Source organism: Schistocerca serialis, chromosome 1 (assembly GCF_023864345.2).
Source record: "Schistocerca serialis cubense isolate TAMUIC-IGC-003099 chromosome 1, iqSchSeri2.2, whole genome shotgun sequence".
NCBI classification, from domain to species: domain Eukaryota; kingdom Metazoa; phylum Arthropoda; class Insecta; order Orthoptera; family Acrididae; genus Schistocerca; species Schistocerca serialis.
In genome coordinates, this window is record NC_064638.1 from 625,604,636 (window position 1) to 625,622,226 (window position 17,591).

Consider the following 17,591-nt stretch of genomic DNA (forward strand, 5'->3'; position numbering starts at 1 on the left):
GTGCCAGACATGGCTATACCCCATACTGAGCACATAAACCAGTTGGTGGAATTTCTGTACAAATCGGTTAGGCTGGAATAAAAAACGAAGAACATTTTCGGTTACCTTGCGCATATTGTAGCTGTTTACGTTCTGTATTCTTTACATTGTTTCTACTTTACGGGTTTTACCTGTTTTAATGTTTTGAGGCAAAATAAACGCAGCCTTTCAAAATTTCCGTTTGTTGGTTTAATTTTGGACTCCAGTGCATCTGTTTGTATAGGACTTCGCCTTATTTGTGTGTGAGACTGTGCAAATGCGGAGACAAATTCAAGGATATGGCAATTTATGATTCCACTAGACAGATTATTTCTTGAGACAAGCTGACAGCACCTTACTCACAAATACTTTCCCCTCTCACTCCTTCACTTCCAACCTTAGTAGCCACGGCAAGCTATTTTATAAACTCTGCTCCTTACAAAAGTATTTTTTTTCAAAATTATAGAAAGCATTCTTTACTGGAGCAGAGCGATCGGTATAAAATTTTACAATAAAAATAGTTTCGAACGCGTTTTCAGAATTTTTATTTGTTGGCAACCGATTTCACCCATTTCCTCTGAAGATCGTCCTAGGAAAGGGCCGAAACCTATTGCCAACAAATAAAAAATCTGAAAACGCGATCGAGACTGTTTTTATTAATTTTTAATTTTTTTCAGTCAGTCTCCGTGTAGATGGGAACAGCACAATGGAGATTCCAACTGAGAATAAGTTGAAGGAAATTTTCAATCACGGGATTCAACTTACAACCAAGGAAGCTTGCTAAAGTACTGGTTGGAAATATAGGATTGGATCGGCTTTTAGTTAATAGCTGACACATTGCTGTCCTTCAGATATATGTAAAATGGAAGTTGGTGCATGTGTCTGCGTGTTAAGTTGAAGACTTACACATGAACTGGAGTGTACCTGCCACTCACAAATATTACGGATTACAACATAAGCAGGAAGCTGTTAGGTCCTACCGGATGTGGAAGCAGGATGATGAAATTTCTGTCCCTCTCCAGAGATATGACGCTTCCATTTGTGGCTAACGTAGGGTGTGTATGTTGTGGGCTGCCGTGAGCTCTCCCGCGTTGTGTAGGTATCAGAGTAATAGAACGGCGCGGCAGTGACCATTAAGAGGCGGAGCACCAGGGCAGCGCAGCGCTCTAGGCTTGGCTTATACAACCTGCCTGAGTGACTATATGACACTGCTGTAACCGCCTCTGCACAGGTTACGGTATTAGCTGAGGTTGCGGTCAACTAACATCTCTGCCCCAGAACTGCCTAGTGCAGTCACTGCGAATGAGTTGAGCAGTTACAAACTAAAGACTCCAGACTGTGGATACGCTTTGTGCAAACGAAGATGTACTACAACTGTGAGACTGGCTATTGTAAAGACTGTTACATGCTTGACGACTCGTAGCAGAAAACATCAGAGGATTAACTCCTGAAAAATGCCTCGATTGTCCTGGTGATGTGCTATTAAATAGGACAATCGATTTTCTGCTTTTACAGAACTAGTACGCAGACATTTTAAAGGTATCACAGTACACATCAAAGTGATACGTTGCTGTGGATTAATTCAATTACTAACATACAAAAATTAGGCCTAGCATTTTCACAGGGAGTCGACTGTCATAGATACAGTCGTAACAGTGGCGGAATGAATGTGAATCCGTTTATTCGTATTTCATCTCTGTGTGTGATAGATTTAGCGGTATGATCGCGACTGAAGGCCCTTAATACACAACAAAATTCGATAACGGAGGTCGGTTAAAGATTTCGTTACTAAATTGATTTGCACCGCCAGCTAAAAGCTTCCTTTGTCTTAAATTTATTTTTGCTGTACATTTTGCACCTTCTACGTCTTATACCAAATTTTCTAATAAAGGAAACTGAGTTCCTTGACCAGGCACAGAATACCATCCGATGACGAATGGCTGCTGTGTGATCGATTGCCTCACAGCGTCATTTGGATGCGGTAGGCAGCGACATCGCGTCAGCACATCAGCACACCCCTCTGCCGGCTGTGGCCAGCCGCTACTTCTAACTCAGGTAGCTGCTCAGATGGCCGCACGAGACTGACTGCAGCCCGTTCCACTCCTCTCATCAAGGAAAAATTATCAACCAGTGCCGGGAATTGAAGAATCGTCTTCTGCACTGCAGTCAGACATGTTGCCCGCTTTTTTCCTATCTGTTTCTTCGTTGTCTCTCTTACGGGGAGATATCGGTACTGTGCGGACGTTGCAAGACGTCTCTCGGGCCAGCCCCCTGCCTATGCACTGACATATCGTGCGAGTTCCGATCAGTTTCGGAGGTCGACATCAATTCTATTATTACAGGAAGTCGAATAACTTAGCAACAGTTGATATCGTCGAAAAATCACACAACACTTTTAGCAGTAACTGGGTTATGCTAATTCAGACGGCACAACACAAATTGAAACGCAAGCAATATTATTTGCAATTTACCTGCAGTAAATTGAGAGAGATCTGTCAGAGCTCTCGCTTATCTTTTTACTTTCTTAAACTCTACATTGGATTTTGCCATTTACGAAATGTTTGCTAACATAATCATCCTCTCAGAAGTATACCACTGATTCTTAATGATAACGGGGATCTGCATTTCTCATTTCCTCCCTAAACCAAGTAATGTGAAAATCCCGCCTGATAAGAGACGCTGAAGAGGTAGGTTAATGAAAAACATGGGTAGATACTGGCGTGTATCTCGCTATTTGCACTTCGAGCGTGACATTCGCCTGGTGTGATTTAAAGTCGGTTAAGACTGGTTTCCACCAGTAAGTACAGTGTGAAAATAGCAGAAAGAATTGCAGTCACCCTCGTAATTAACTCCTTTTAATAGACAAATGGACACTCCTCTTGACAGGTCAAGGAACGAGCAAGTCAGACCTTATTGGAATAATAGTTTTTCGTTCGTATGAGGTAATGCTCGGACGACCGCGTTTCACACACGAGTCGCGTGCCTCTTCTGGTAAGGAGGCCCGTTATACCTCGTAGAAAGTAGAGACCTCTAGTAATGTATACAGCAGAGCCGCCGCCCAGGACGGTCGCTTTACAAGCCCGGTAGGGATTCATTATGTTCCGTTCTCGGCGATATGCACCGGGGAGGACACTTCACTGATTAACGGTGTAGATACGCCTCTTCCAGACACGATGGCTCCAGCACAGCAAAGACAGCTGAGAAGGTAATGATTGCTTAGGAATCCCCGGGCATATACTGGCGCCAGCAGATAGTTGACAGTCTGCTGTTCACGCAGGAAGTCACAACCTCGGCAGACGTACCAATGCCGAAGGTATTTTAACAAAACTTTCCAAGTTGAGTCTCCAGATCTGAAGACTGATCTGGACAGTTTTGTATAAGTGGCGATCGCGGACAATCGCTGACGATGAACATATCCAGCTGTGATATGTCAAATGACTGTACCAAAACCGTGTGGACGGTTGAGATGCTTCCGAACAAAATTCAGGATGTATAAAATATTCTCGTGCTCCTCGCCGCGTCAATTCAGGGCAAAGTCTCGAGCATGTGACGGTTACCTCCATCGTCTTTGTCAGGTGGAATCTGACTCTCAAAACGGCTGCTGTGGTGGCCCTATATAAATCAAAGACAGCTTCTAATCTGTCGGTAGTTACGTCATGCTGTCGCTGGTGGCGTCACCGCTCCGGCCTTAGGGTAAACATTGCTACGAATATCTACGGCTCCTCTCTGTATCGCGAACTCGCTTCCATGCACCGCTTAGATCATATCTGCTGTCACGGTTGAAAATTTTCCCACGCATGCTCATTTCTACAGCCTCTTTAATCACATGGTCACAGTATGTAGGAGGCTGTGACAAAACTTTTGTTTCGTCAAACAGTATTTTATGTTTGTTTGTGAGGTAACAGATTTCACCAGTTCTCTATTTTTAATATGCCTTTGATGTTCTGCACAACAGTCGAAAATAGTGATGACGGATTGACCGACGTAACTGCTTCCGCACTCACAAGCGTTGTTGTGAATCCCTGGGATCCTGAGATCGAGACTGTACTTAATAGGGCGTAACATCTCTTTAATCTTATTATGAGGTCGGAAAACAGATCTTATATCTCGTCTTCCCAGGACTCTGCCTATTTTGCTGGATGTAGTGCAGCAGAAAAGAAGGAATCTAATCGATGGTTGAAAACGTGAATGTGCAACATTTTCACGTTCCCTTATCTTGGGGAACGCTGAATTTGTATCAAGTGATGCCGAAATATAGCCGTTCTTTTGGAACACGTACTTCAGGTGATTAATTTCGGAATCTAAATGGTACTCGCCAGAAACATTTTTTACTCTGTGTACCTGTGTATTTGAAGCTGCTCTCTTCTGGACTGGATGGTGAAATCACTAGGCGCTAAGATATAAAGCAGTGTGTGTCGGCTTGCCATACATTGAGTGGCAGATACGTCCACCCGACTTTCGTTGTACAAAAACATCTAAAAACTGGAGCCTACCGTCGTTCTGTGTTCTACCCTGAACTGCATGTTCTGGTTAATACTGCTCATATGTTCATATGTTCATGGAAGTGCTCAGGATCTTCTATGCTGTGTAACCAGACTGGAAACGTAGTGTCAACATAACGATAAACTGAAGATGGGTGAAGGGGTGCCAGATTTCAAGCACTTTCCTCAAAATGTTCCATAAAAAAGCTGCCCATTTCTGGAGACAACGGAGAACCTACAGCCATTCTCTCTGTCATTTCATAAAATCTACTGCCATACAAGAAGTAGGCGGTCATTATAACATGTCGGAACAACTTTATCGTTTCAGGGAAAAAAATACTCTGCCAACAGTTTCCATATGTCCTCCACAGGAATTTTTGGAAATGGTGAAACTACATCCAGGCTGGCTAAAATATCGTCTGGACCAACTCTAACCTGTTTTCTCGATGAACCTCCGAGAGTTATTCATGTGATATTCACAGCGGCCAACTAGCGGCCAGCCTGTAGGCAGCAGAACCAATAGCGCTAACATATGGGCCCTATGAAGTACCTTCCTTGTGGACTTTAGGTAGGAGGTTTAGGAGCTCGTATTCTCAAGATTTTTGATGACATCCTCTAGAAGAACAGAATTCTTCAAGGGCTCCAACTATTTTGTGCTCTATGACAGAGTTTGGTGTCGTTTTAGACATTTTTACGTGATATCTTCCAGCAGCGATAACATTTTGCTGTGATATTCAATACTATTAAGAACAACCGTGGCATTTGCCTTGTCAACCGGAAGCACCACAAAATCTTCATCTTTCCGCAACGCACGGAGCTCTTCTCTCTCTGCTCTGCAGATGTTAGATTTGGGCTGCGTGGCTGAGGCTACAATGCTACTGGGTGGTGTCTTACGTCATCGGAGTCGCCTATTGAGAGATGCCGTACTGCCTGTTCCACTCCACTAATGAACTCCACGACAGGTACAGTGCGTGGCGTAGGAGCAATATTCTATCAAGGGCCGAGATGGCTCCTTCGTCCAGATTATTGTCCGACCAGTTGATGATCGTGCATGCCGTTTCATGTTTGTTCGGCCAATGTATTGCTTTGATGAGCTGCCATCGACAAATCGACCTGCCATCGACAAATCGACCTGCTCTCAGTCAAGATATGAGAGAACTGTAGATAAAAAGAGATGGCAGTTATATAAACTGCGCGCATTAGTATCCAGTTCGTATCATGTAAGTTGTTAACACGTGGTCTAGGGGCAGTCGGCCTTTAGCCGTGGTGAGGCGCTCACGCCTTGCTCGCGCCTCGCCTATTGTGCTGCTTGCGAGGAAACGCGCGTTTGTTTATTTCCGCGTAGCGGCTTGTCCCAGAGTCCGACTTCATTGACCATCATGGCGTCTTCTTACCGTGAAGCCACAATTAAACTAACTTTGCCGTTAGATCACGAACTATCGAAACCGTACGAAGTTGAACGTTTTATACGGGACGAAATGCGTCTCCCGCCACAGGACGTTCTCGGAATACATTTTTCGAACCCCGGTACTAGTGTGTACATAAAGCTGGCGAATGACGAGCTGTGCGCCGAAGTTGTGCGGCAACACGTTAACGCTCTCAAGTTCCGATACTCTGGCGGACATATAGGGGTTGTCCTGGTTGATCACACTGGTTTTGGCCTCCGAACGTTGAGCGTTTTCGTACTCCCGTGTCAAGTACCGGCGGACGCTGTGGTGGCCGCTTTTAAATATTACGACAACGTTTGAAATGTACCGTGTCCTCATTGGTGACCGTCAGATAAAAATTAAACTACGGAAACACTTGCCTTCCTACTTGGTTATTGCCGGCTGCAGGGCTGTCGTCATTTACGACGGCCAGCTGCACACCTGTTCAGATTGCGGCCAGGAAGGCCACGTCCGTTCTGAATGTCTTCGACGTAGACCGGTTCAGACGCCGATCGGAGACGCCGCTCCACATGCGGCGCCCACTGAAGTGCCGATATCTTACACGTCTGCGGCGGTGCTGCCTGCTACGCCCCCTCTGAATCAGTCGGTACCGGTGCCGGCACCTCTCAACGACGCGATACACGTTTGCCAGAGGCAATACTAATGAACGACGAGCGTCAGCAGGCACAAGCTATCTGTCCCGAACCCACAGTTGTTAATGATGAAGCTGTACCTATCACCGCCTGTCCGCTATCTGGCCACATGTCGGACGATAGCCGCCCGCTATCCGACACGGAACAGGTAGTTAGGAAGCAACGGTCGCCGATGAAACGGAAGAGAAAACGACCTACACCTTCTCATGACTGTGTCCATCGGAAGTCTGCCCAGGATAATGACCCTGCTACTGATGATGCGCTGTCCTCTGACGCCCTTACACCTGATGGCGCGACGTCCTTCCCTGCCTCCATCTCCAGTCAGCGTCCACCTTCGGACACCGACCTTCCCCTGCCTGCTTCTGATGCGACTGCATCCCTTTCTGTGTCTGATGCCACCTGTGGGCCCACCTATGATGTCCACTGAACCGGCCCGGTGACACGTCTATCTCCTGGGCAAACGACGTCGACGCTGAGGATGGACATTCTGGAGGTGCACAGAACGATGACCCCCTTGCTGGGGTCAGCGCCTTCCCCGTCACAGTGATGTGCCCTTCCGTGGGGCACTAAAAGGGGTTCCCTGTGCTTCGCCCGCGTCTGAATCGCCTGTCCTCGTGGCAATGGCAGCTTTCCAGACTTATAGCATAGTCGCGCTCAATGTCAACATTATTCGCGTACGCCACAAACTAGCTTTAATTCGTATACCGCGGAGGTTGATGTAGCTCTCCTACAAGAGGTGAATGTTGCAACTTTCTGTGCTCCCCATGGTTTTACAGAACATGTCTCTCATGCTTCCCCTACTGGTAGTGAGGTGGCAATCCTTTTACGTGATGGTATCCTCGCTGATGCTGTTGCCTATCTCCCTGATGCCAGAGATATGGCTCTCACGTTAGTGGCGCCAGGATCATCAGTGTCTATGCGCCATCTGGTTCGGGTCGCCGCCGTGAACGATCCACCTTCACTGAGACAGTCACGCCTCTCTTCCTGGGTCGGCAGGATGAACTGATCATGGGAGTCTATTTCAACTGCACCCAGTCACCCAATGGCCAAGTACCACGCTATTCTCCGTGCGCAGCGCTAGCGACAATTCTCCAGCACCTCAGCCTGGTGCATTTTTGGGAGCATGTTCATGGCAATCGTCCGGGGTTTACGCATTTCTCTAGCCATTCTTCCAGCCGACTCGATCGTGTTTATATCTTCCGCGGTATTGTCAGTAGGGTGCAGACCGCTGAAGTCTGGCCCTCTGCGTTCTCTGACCATGAAGAATATATCTGCGCCATCAATCTCTGCCGCCAAAGTGTGTGACGCGACCGTGGACCATGGACCATGGAAACTGAACACGATCCACCTTACTTTACCCAACTGCCGGCGGCTCATCGAGACCACGTGGGCAGCTTGTCTTCGACGCCGTGACGCCTATCAGTCTGCCCTGTAATGGCGGGTGCTCTGTGCAAAGCCTGCTCCCCACAAGGCCTTGATTGGTTACAGAAGGGAGGTTGCGGCTTGGCGGCGACATCTACATCATACTCCGTAAGCCACCTAATGCTGTGTAGCGTAGGGTACTTTCGATACAACTATCTGACCCCTCCAACACTGTTCCACTCGCGAATAGTGCGTTGGAAGAATGATTGTCGGTAAGCCTCTGTATTGCCTCTAGTTTCTCGAAATTTCTCCCAGTGGTTAATATGCGAGATGTATGCGGGGTGAAGTAGTATGTTGTCCGATTCCTTCTGAAAAGCGCTGTCCTGAAATTTCAATAGTAAATCTCTCCGTGATGCACAACGCCTCTCTTGTAACGTCTGCCAGTGGAGTTCGCTTAGCATCTCCGTAACGCTCTCTCGCCAGCTAAACGATCCCGTGACGAAACGCGCCGCTATTCGTTGGATCTTCTCTATGTTCTCTATCAGCCCTACCTGATTGGGATCTCTGACAAATGAACAATACTCAAGACTCGGACGAACAAGCGCCTTATAAGCCACTTCTTTCGTGCATGAACTACATTTCCTAAAGATTCTTCCGATGAATCTGATTCTGCTTTTCCCGCTATCCCTTTTATGTGATTATTCAACTTAAGGTCACTCTGGATAGTTACGCCTAGATATTTTACAGCAGACTCTGTGTCCAGCTGTTTTTCGTCAATAGTGTAGCTGTACAAAAATGGTTCAATTGGCTCTGAGCACTATGGGACTTAACATCTATGGTCATCAGTCCCCTAGAACTTAGAACTGCTTAAACCTAACTAGCCTAAGGACATCACACACATCCATGGCCAAGGTAGCTGCACAGTAGTGGATTTCTTTTCCTATGCATGCTCAATATTACTTATTACGTTCAGTGCCAACTGCCAGAGCCTGCATCATTTATCAATTCTCTGCAGGTCGTTCTGCAAATTCTTACTATCTTCTGCCGTTGCTACTTTGGTATAGACAACTGCATCATCTGCGAATAACCTTAAAGAGCATCCGACGCTTTCTGCTAGATGATTTACTTATATTGTGAACAGCAACGGTTCTATCACCTTTCCGTGTGGTACTCTGGATATTTCCTCCACATCTGTCGATTTAGTTCCGTTAACAGCGACGTGCTGAGTTCTGTCTGAAAGTAAGTCTTCATTCCAATCACAAGTCTGTTCCGATACTTCGAAAGTTCGTGTTTTTTTTTCATTAGACGGCAATGCGGGACGGTGTCAAATGCCTTACTGAAATCAAGGAACACGGCAACAACCTGAGCGCCGTTGTCCGCTGCGCTGTGGATCTCAAGGAGGAACAGACCGAGCTGAATTTCGCAGGATCTCTGTTTTCGGAATCCGATTTTAATAGAGGAGATGTTCATTTTTTAAAAACGCCATATTTCTTGAGCATAAAACATATTCCATAATTTTACAACAGACTGACGTCAACGATATGGTTCTATAGTTGTGTGGATCTGTCTTACGGCCTTTCTTAAAAACGGGAATGACCTGCGCTTTTTTCCAGTCGTTCGGTACCTTTCGTTGCTCAACGATCTACTTTAAATTACTGCTGGAAGGGGAGCAAGTTCTCTCCCATAATCTTTACAGAATGTTACAAGTATCTCATCTGGCCTTGATGCGTTTCCACTATTAAGCGTTTGTATCTGTTTTTCAATTCCGCGGTCGGTTATCTCAATACCTGCCATTTCGACGTTCGTACGACGATGGAAAGGAGGGACAGTGTTACAGGCTTCCACTGTGAAACAACTCCAGAAGACCGAATTCAGTATTTCGACCTTCTCTCTTTTATCTTCCGTTTCGGTGCCAGTATGGTCGCTGAGAGATTGAATAAATGATTTTGACCTACTTAGTTATTTCACATACGACGGACTCAGGAATTCTGTTTCACCATTCTCCGGAAATGTACTATGATGCCATATTCGCCAGAGCGCCAGGCTATGGCGAATCGTGTCAAGAGACAGCTCACATGCCTCTCTCACCGCCACATTGAAGGAGCTATCGTCAGGGCGCGATGGATTAGTACAAGAGCGTCCATCTATGTATCAAGTCACAGCGGAACGATGCCGCCGTCGGGCGAATTTGATTCATGCTCTTACGACTGATGATAGGCACTGCTCTGATACCCACCGGGATCTCGGGGCTGCCCTCCATGCACATTACGTTACGCTGTACTCTGAACAACGCCACTGTCTTGCCAACATTACGGCGCGTTCCAGACTCTCCTTTGGCTCGGTTCCCTTGGATGCGACGATGGATCTGATTGCTAACGTCACGGAGGACGAAGTCCATGACGCTAACTAGGCGGGTTGTACGAGCAGGTCGCCTGGCCCTGACAGCGTCCCACTGGAGATTTATCGGACATTTCGTCCCCTTCTGGCACCAGTGTTGACGGCAATTTGCAAGGACCTTATGTCACCTTTCGTGCCGATCCCAGGTGGTTTCCTCGATGGTTTCCACATTCCCACCCACAAGCCTCTTGGTACCTCACGGACATGCGATTATCACCCCTTGATGATGATGATGATGATAATGTTTGGTTTGTGGGGCCCTCAACAGCGCGGTCATCAGCGACCGTACACAGTCCAATTTGTACACAATCCAATCTAGCAACTCTCACGAATGATGAAGATGATGATGATGATGATGATGATGATGATGATGATGAAATGATGAGGACAACACAAACACCCAGTCCCCAGGCAGAGAATCCGGCCGGGAATCGATCCAGTGGTAACAACGCTAGTCACTAGACCAAGAGCTGCGGACCCGCCCCTTAGCGTTTCTCGAAGGCGATACAAAGATCTTTACCCGTCTGTTATGTGGTAAAATCTTACGGGACCGAATTGCTGAGGTCATCGGACCCTAAGCTTACTCACAATTTAGTTTAACTTAAATTAACTTACGCTAAGTACAACACACACACACCTATGCCCGAGGGACGACTCGCACCTCCGACGGAGGGAGCCGCGCGGGCCGTGATAAGGTGCCCTAGACCGCGCTGCTACCCCGCGCGGCCCCGGCTGTTGGCTGCGCGACTTAAAAGGACGGCTCGGCAGGTGGTTTCCCCAGATCGAACTTCTTTGGTAGATAGCAACAACATCCGCACTGCCTTCTGCCCCTATCGGGAAGTAATCACTCTTACTCACGCTCGTTGTATGCCTGGTCTTTTGGCAGCTCTTGATTTCAGCCATGTTGACTTCCCGGAAGGGATGCTCTGCAATATGGTACTACCGTCGGCGTCGTAATGTGTCCCCTTCGTGGAGCTACGTCTCGTGTACTCTACAATGGCCGGCTTACTCCCCCCACTTCGATACGTCGATCAGTGCGTCAAGGCTGCCCGCTCTGTGCACTGTTGTACGTATTCATCACGGAACCGTTACTACGTGGCCTCCGTCAACGCCTCTCTGGGATGTCTCTCGGTGACCATGTAACCAGCTGCACTGCGTATGCAGACGATCTCGTCATCGTTCCTCGTTCCGGTGCTAAGGTCAGGGAGTCAGTGGCATGGGTTACCACCTACGGCAAAGCATCTGGTAGCTGCCTTAACGTCCGCAAATGGAGCGCCATGGCTATAGGTGTTGGACTTCCTGCTGACTGTGCTGCTCCTTTGCGTGTAGCTGATACTCACTGATGCTCAGGACTTGGTTTCGCATTTGATCTGCGGCGAACAATTGCCCTCAACTGCCGATGTCTACTTTCCCAACTACGCGTTGGGCTCTTAAAACACCGTTTACGAGCACTCGATCTTCTGCAACGCACACAGTAGGAGTCTACGTAAATGTATATTTGGCGTCACGTATCCTTCACGTGGCACGGACACTGCTATTCCGCCATCCATGGCTCGCCGCATGCTAGCGGCATTGACTTCGTTTGTTTGTCACGGCTTGCTGATCAAGATAAGGTGCGAAACCCTCGCCCTTCCCCGATGCATGAGTGGTTTGGATCGGTATCAAGTGCCTGACAGGGCGGTAGCCCGTTTCATTGGCCCTCACATGACGTTGGGGCCCCGTAGTCGTATGTGCCTTACTAGCCTACTGCTGGAGGCCCTTGTGCCACACTCTCCATCAGCACCTATCCAACTTTCGGAAATCCCGCCGTTCTGTAACTCCCGCCACGTTTTCCTTGAACTGAACTACTTCCGTGCTCTGATACTGGCGACGCAATTGATATCCACGAAGGAGATCTATGACTTCCTTCAGCGGCACAGGTCACCGAGTGTGGTTGAGGGGAAGCTTCCCCACGTCGACTGGAGTGCCGTTTGGAGATGGGTATGCGGTCCTTATCTTGACACTGACGTCCAGCCTGCATGGTTCCTTACTGTCAATGGGAAGCAAGTATGCCGGTCACGGCTTCACAGGACACACCTCGCAGACACCCCGTTATGTCGCCTGTGATGTTACGGATACAGACGAGCACCGCCTGGATTGCAGTTCAGCGAGAGGTGTCTGGTTATTGGTGCGTCAGATATTGTCCCTCATTACCCGTGCGACTCATCATCAGATACATACGCAACTGCTCCTGTTTCCGGACGCGGGATACTTCCCTCAAGCGAAGACGAACTCTGTAAGGTGGTTTGTAGACACGCAGCACACTACTTGCTTGCTGATGGCGAGAAAAGTATCTTTGTGTTTTGGCAGGTCTTTAATGAACGCCATTGTGCAGGTGCCCGCAACAAAAAATACAGAAAATTTTTCTCCAATTTCATTTGCAGTGTCTTCCTTAACCCGCACCAGAGCTGCGGTTATCCTGTCATGGAGAATTGACCCCCGCCTCCTCCACACTTAGAACCGATATATTCACTGGTAATCGGAATGTTCTTTCGGAAAAACTATACGTTGATAGTCCCAATTAGTACGACTTGCTGCGCCCTCCTTCCCACGTGACGCCGGTTTCCTGATATTCTCGGTGGTATTAATGACAAAAATCCATAAATAAAAATAAAAATAAAAAAGAACGAAAAGAAGCATAAATAAATAAACTATGTTCATTGTACCTCTGCTTCACGTTCCTGGAGGGTGGGAATGGTACATGGTGGCCAGGGCTCGGGATGCGACCCTTGCCCACTTTGCCCCCACCCCTCCCTTTGGGCGCCGGGAAGGTGCCTTTCAAAAGGTAAAAAAGAAGGAAAAAAGTGGGTAGCCTCTTTGATTAGTAATCTAACCGTCCTCAGTCTTGTGTTCCAAACTCACCACCGCTTAAATTTTGATTAATAATCAGCATTAGAGGTCGAAGGCTTCCGTCATAAGATGTCAGCCTCATTCTGCAAACGGCCTTGTCAAAGAGGGCGAGGGGAGCGGACAGAGGTTCAGGTGTCCTTGGGGTGGGAAACTGTCCCTAAAGGCGGAAGAATCAGCGATGATCAACGACATGAGGATGCAGAAGGCAATGGAAACCACTGCATTAAAGATACGTAACGTGTATCCACAGGACATTTGGCCTGTAATTGAAGTAGTGTCATGATGATCTCTCCATTGGCAAAAGATTCCGGAATAGTCCCCCATTCGGATCTCCGGGAGGGGACTGCCAAGGGGGAGGTTACCACGAGAAAAAGATTGAATAATTAACGAAAGGATAACGTTCTACGCCGGCCGGAGTAGCCGTGCGGTTCTAGGCGCTACAGTCTGGAGCCGAGCGACCGCTACGGTCGCAGGTTCGAATCCTGCCTCGGGCATGGATGTGTGTGATGTCCTTAGGTCAGTTAGGTTTAATTAGTTCTAAGTTCTAGGCGACTGATGACCACAGCAGTTAAGTCGCATAGTGCTCAGAGCCATTTCAACCATGACGTTCTACGAGTCGGGGCGTGGAATTTCAGAAGCTTGAACGTGGTAGGGAGACTAGAAAATCTGAAAAGGGAAATGCAAAGGCTCAATCTAGATATAGTAGGGGTCAGTGAAGTGAAGTGGAAGGAAGACAAGGATTTCTGGTCAGATGAGTATCGGGTAATATCAACAGCAGCAGAAAATGGTATAACAGGTGTAGGATTCGTTACGAATAGGAAGGTAGGGCAGAGGGTGTGTTACTGTGAACAGTTCAGTGACCGGGTTGTTCTTATCAGAATCAACAGCAAGCCAACACCGACAACCATAGTTCAGGTATACATGCCGACGTCGCAAGCTGAAGATGAAGAGAGAGAGAAAGTGTATGAGGATATTGAAAGGGTAATACAGTATGTAAAGGGGGATGAAAATCTAACAGTCATGGGGGACTGGAATGCAGTTGTAGGGGAAGGACTAGAAGAAAAGGTAAAAGGAGAATACGGGCTTGGGCAACGAATGAGAGAGACGAATTGAGTTCTGTAATAAATGTCAGCTAGTAATAGCGAATCACAAGAGGAGGAGTTACACTTAGTAAAGGCCGGGTGATACGGGAAGATTTCAATGAGATTACATCATGATCAGACTGGAAAGGCCGCTGGACCTGATGGGATACCAGTTCGATTTTACACAGAGTACGCGAAGGAAGTTGCCCCCCTTCTTGCAGCGGTGTTCCGTAGATCTCTAGGAGAGCGTAGCGTTCCAAAAGGGCCGGCCGGTGTGGCCATGCGATTCTAAGCGCTTCAGTTTGGAACCGCGTGACCGCTACGGTCGCAGGTTCGAATCCTGCCTCGGGCATGGATGTATGTGATGTCCTTAGGTGAGTTAGGTTTAAGTAGTTCTAAGTTCTAGGGGACTGATGACCTGCGTAGTTAAGTCCCATAGTGCTCAGAGGCATTTGAACCATTTTTTGTTCCAAAGGGCACAAGTCATCCCCGTTTTCAAGAAGGGACGTCGAACAGATGTGCAGAACTATAGACCTATATCTCTAACGTCGATCAGTTGTAGAATTTTGGAACACGTATTATGTTCGAGTATAATGACTTTTCTGGAGACTAGAAATCTACTCTGTAGGAATCAGCATGGGTGTCGAAACAGACGATCGTGTGAAACCCAGCTCGCGCTATTCGTCCACGAGACTCAGAGGGCCATAGACACGGGTTCACACGTAGATGCCGTGTTTCTTGACTTCCGCAAGGCGTTCGATACAGTTCCCCACAGTCGTTTAATGAACAAAGCAAGAGCATATGGACTATCAGACCAATTGTGTGATTGTATTGAAGAGTTCCTAGATAACAGAACGCAGCATGTCATTCTCAATGGAGAGAAGTCTTCCGAAGTAAGAGTGATGTCAGCTGTTCCGCAGAGGAGTGTCGTAGGACCGTTGCTATTCACAATATACATAAATGACCTTGTGGATGACATCGGAAGTTCACTGAGGCTTTTTGCGGATGATGCTGTGGTATATTGAGAGGTTGTAACAATGGAAAATTGTACTGAAATGCAGGAGGATCTGCAGCGAATTGACGCATGGTGCAGGGAATGGCAATTAAATCTCAATGTAGACAAGTGTAATGTGCTGCGAATACATAGAAGAAAAGATCCTTTATCATTTAGCTACAAAATAGCAGGTCAGCAACTGGAAGCAGTTAATTCCATAAAATATCTGGGAGTACGCATTAGGAGTGATTTAAAATGATCATATAAAGTTGATCGTTGGTAAAGCAGATGCTAGACAGATTTATTGGAAGAATCCTAAGGAAATGCAACAAAGGAAGTAGGTTACAGTACGCTTGCTCGCCCACTGCTTGAATACTGCTCAGCAGTGTGGGATCCATGCCAGATAGGGTTGATAGAAGATATAGAGAAGATCCAACGGAGAGCAGCGCGCTTCATTACAGGATCATTTAGTAATCGTGAAAGCGTTACGGAGATGATAGATAAACTGCAGTGGAAGACTCTGCAGGAGAGACGCTCATTAGCTCGGTACAGGCTTTTGTTGAAGTTTCGAGAACATACCTTCACCGAGGAGTCAAGCAGTATATTGCTCCCTCCTACGTATATCTCGCGATGAGACCATGAGGATAAAATCAGAGAGATTAGAGCCCACACAGAGGCATACCGACAATCTTTCTTTCCACGAACAATACGAGACTGGAATAGAAGGGAGAACCGATATACTCAAGGTACCCTCCGCCGCACACCGTCAGGTGGCTTGCGGAGTATGGATGTAGATGTAGATTCCGAAATCAGATATTGGACTGTAAGGCGTACCCAGGAGAAGATATGGACTCAGGTTACAATATAATGGTGATGAATACTAGCCTAAAGTTTAAGAGATTAATCGGGAAGAAACAATGCGCAAAGAAATATGGAAGTACTAAGGAATGCGAGATACGCTTGAAGTTCTCAAAGGCTATAGATATAGCAATAAAGAATAGTTCAGTGTTTGGTACAGTTGAAGAGGAATGGACATCATTACAAAGAGCTAACACAGAAGTTGGAAAGAAAAACTCAGGTACAAACAAGGTAACTGCGAAGAAACGATTTGTACTAGAAGAAATATGAGGGTTGCCCACAAAGTAATGCACCGCATTTTTTTTCTTCGGCAATTCTTTATCGAGCGTAATGATAATTACGCACACGAAAGAATGGTGGTTCATCTATACACCGTATTTTTCCACATAATCTTCATCTTATTGTATGGACCTTCGTCCAGCGTGAAACAAGGGCGCGTATGCCCTGTCGGTACCAATCCTTATCCAGGTGGAAGAGCCATTGATTCACTGTGTGAATCACCTCCTCATCGTCCACAAAATATCTTCCACGTCTTCATTGGCCCAAACAAGCGGAAGTCCGAGGGGGCTAGGTCAGGTGTGACAGCCGTGGATTGTCTCCCCGACCGCTGCAAGTCGTGGAGCTTCGCCTAACCGCCTTCTGATGACCTCATCCTCCGGCCCAGAGACTAACTGTACTTCTGTTGACAGCAGAGGCTCCATAGACTTTACACAAGCGTTTGTGAATAATCCCCACAGTTTCCTTCTCTGCAGTGAGAAATTCAATGACGGCACGTTGCTTATAGTGTACATCACCTACACACGCCAGTATGAAACTGTCCTGCAGCTAGGTATCTGTTGGAAGCGACGGAAACTTTGCGCGCTCACTTCAGATAATATATATGTAACGTTTCGCATTCGTAGCATTGTTTTCGGCTGAGAAAAAAAAACTGCGGTGCATTACTTTCCGGGCAACCGTCGTACATCAGTTCATGAATGAAGGAATTAAGTACAAAATGTTCGGGAAATTCAGAGATGCAAAAATACAAATCGCTGAGGAGTGAAATAAATAGGAAGTGCAGAGAAGCTAAGACGAAATGGCTGCATAAAAAGTGAAGAAATCGAAAAACAATGTCGAAAGAACTGATTCAGCATACAGGAAGGCCTAGACAACCTTCTGTGGAGTTAAAAGCAAGTGTGGTAACGTAAAGAGTGCAACGGGAATTCCACTATTAAATAAAGAGAAGAGAGTGGATGTATGGAAATAGTACATTGAAGGCCTCTGTGAGGAGGAAAATTTGTCTGATGTGATAGAAGAAGAAACAGAGCATCCGTTATTAGAATCAGAATTGAAGACAGCTTTCGAGGACTTAGGATCAAATGAGGCAGAGGGGATGGATAACATTCCATCAGAATTTCTAAAATCATTGGAGGAAGAGGCAACGAAACGAC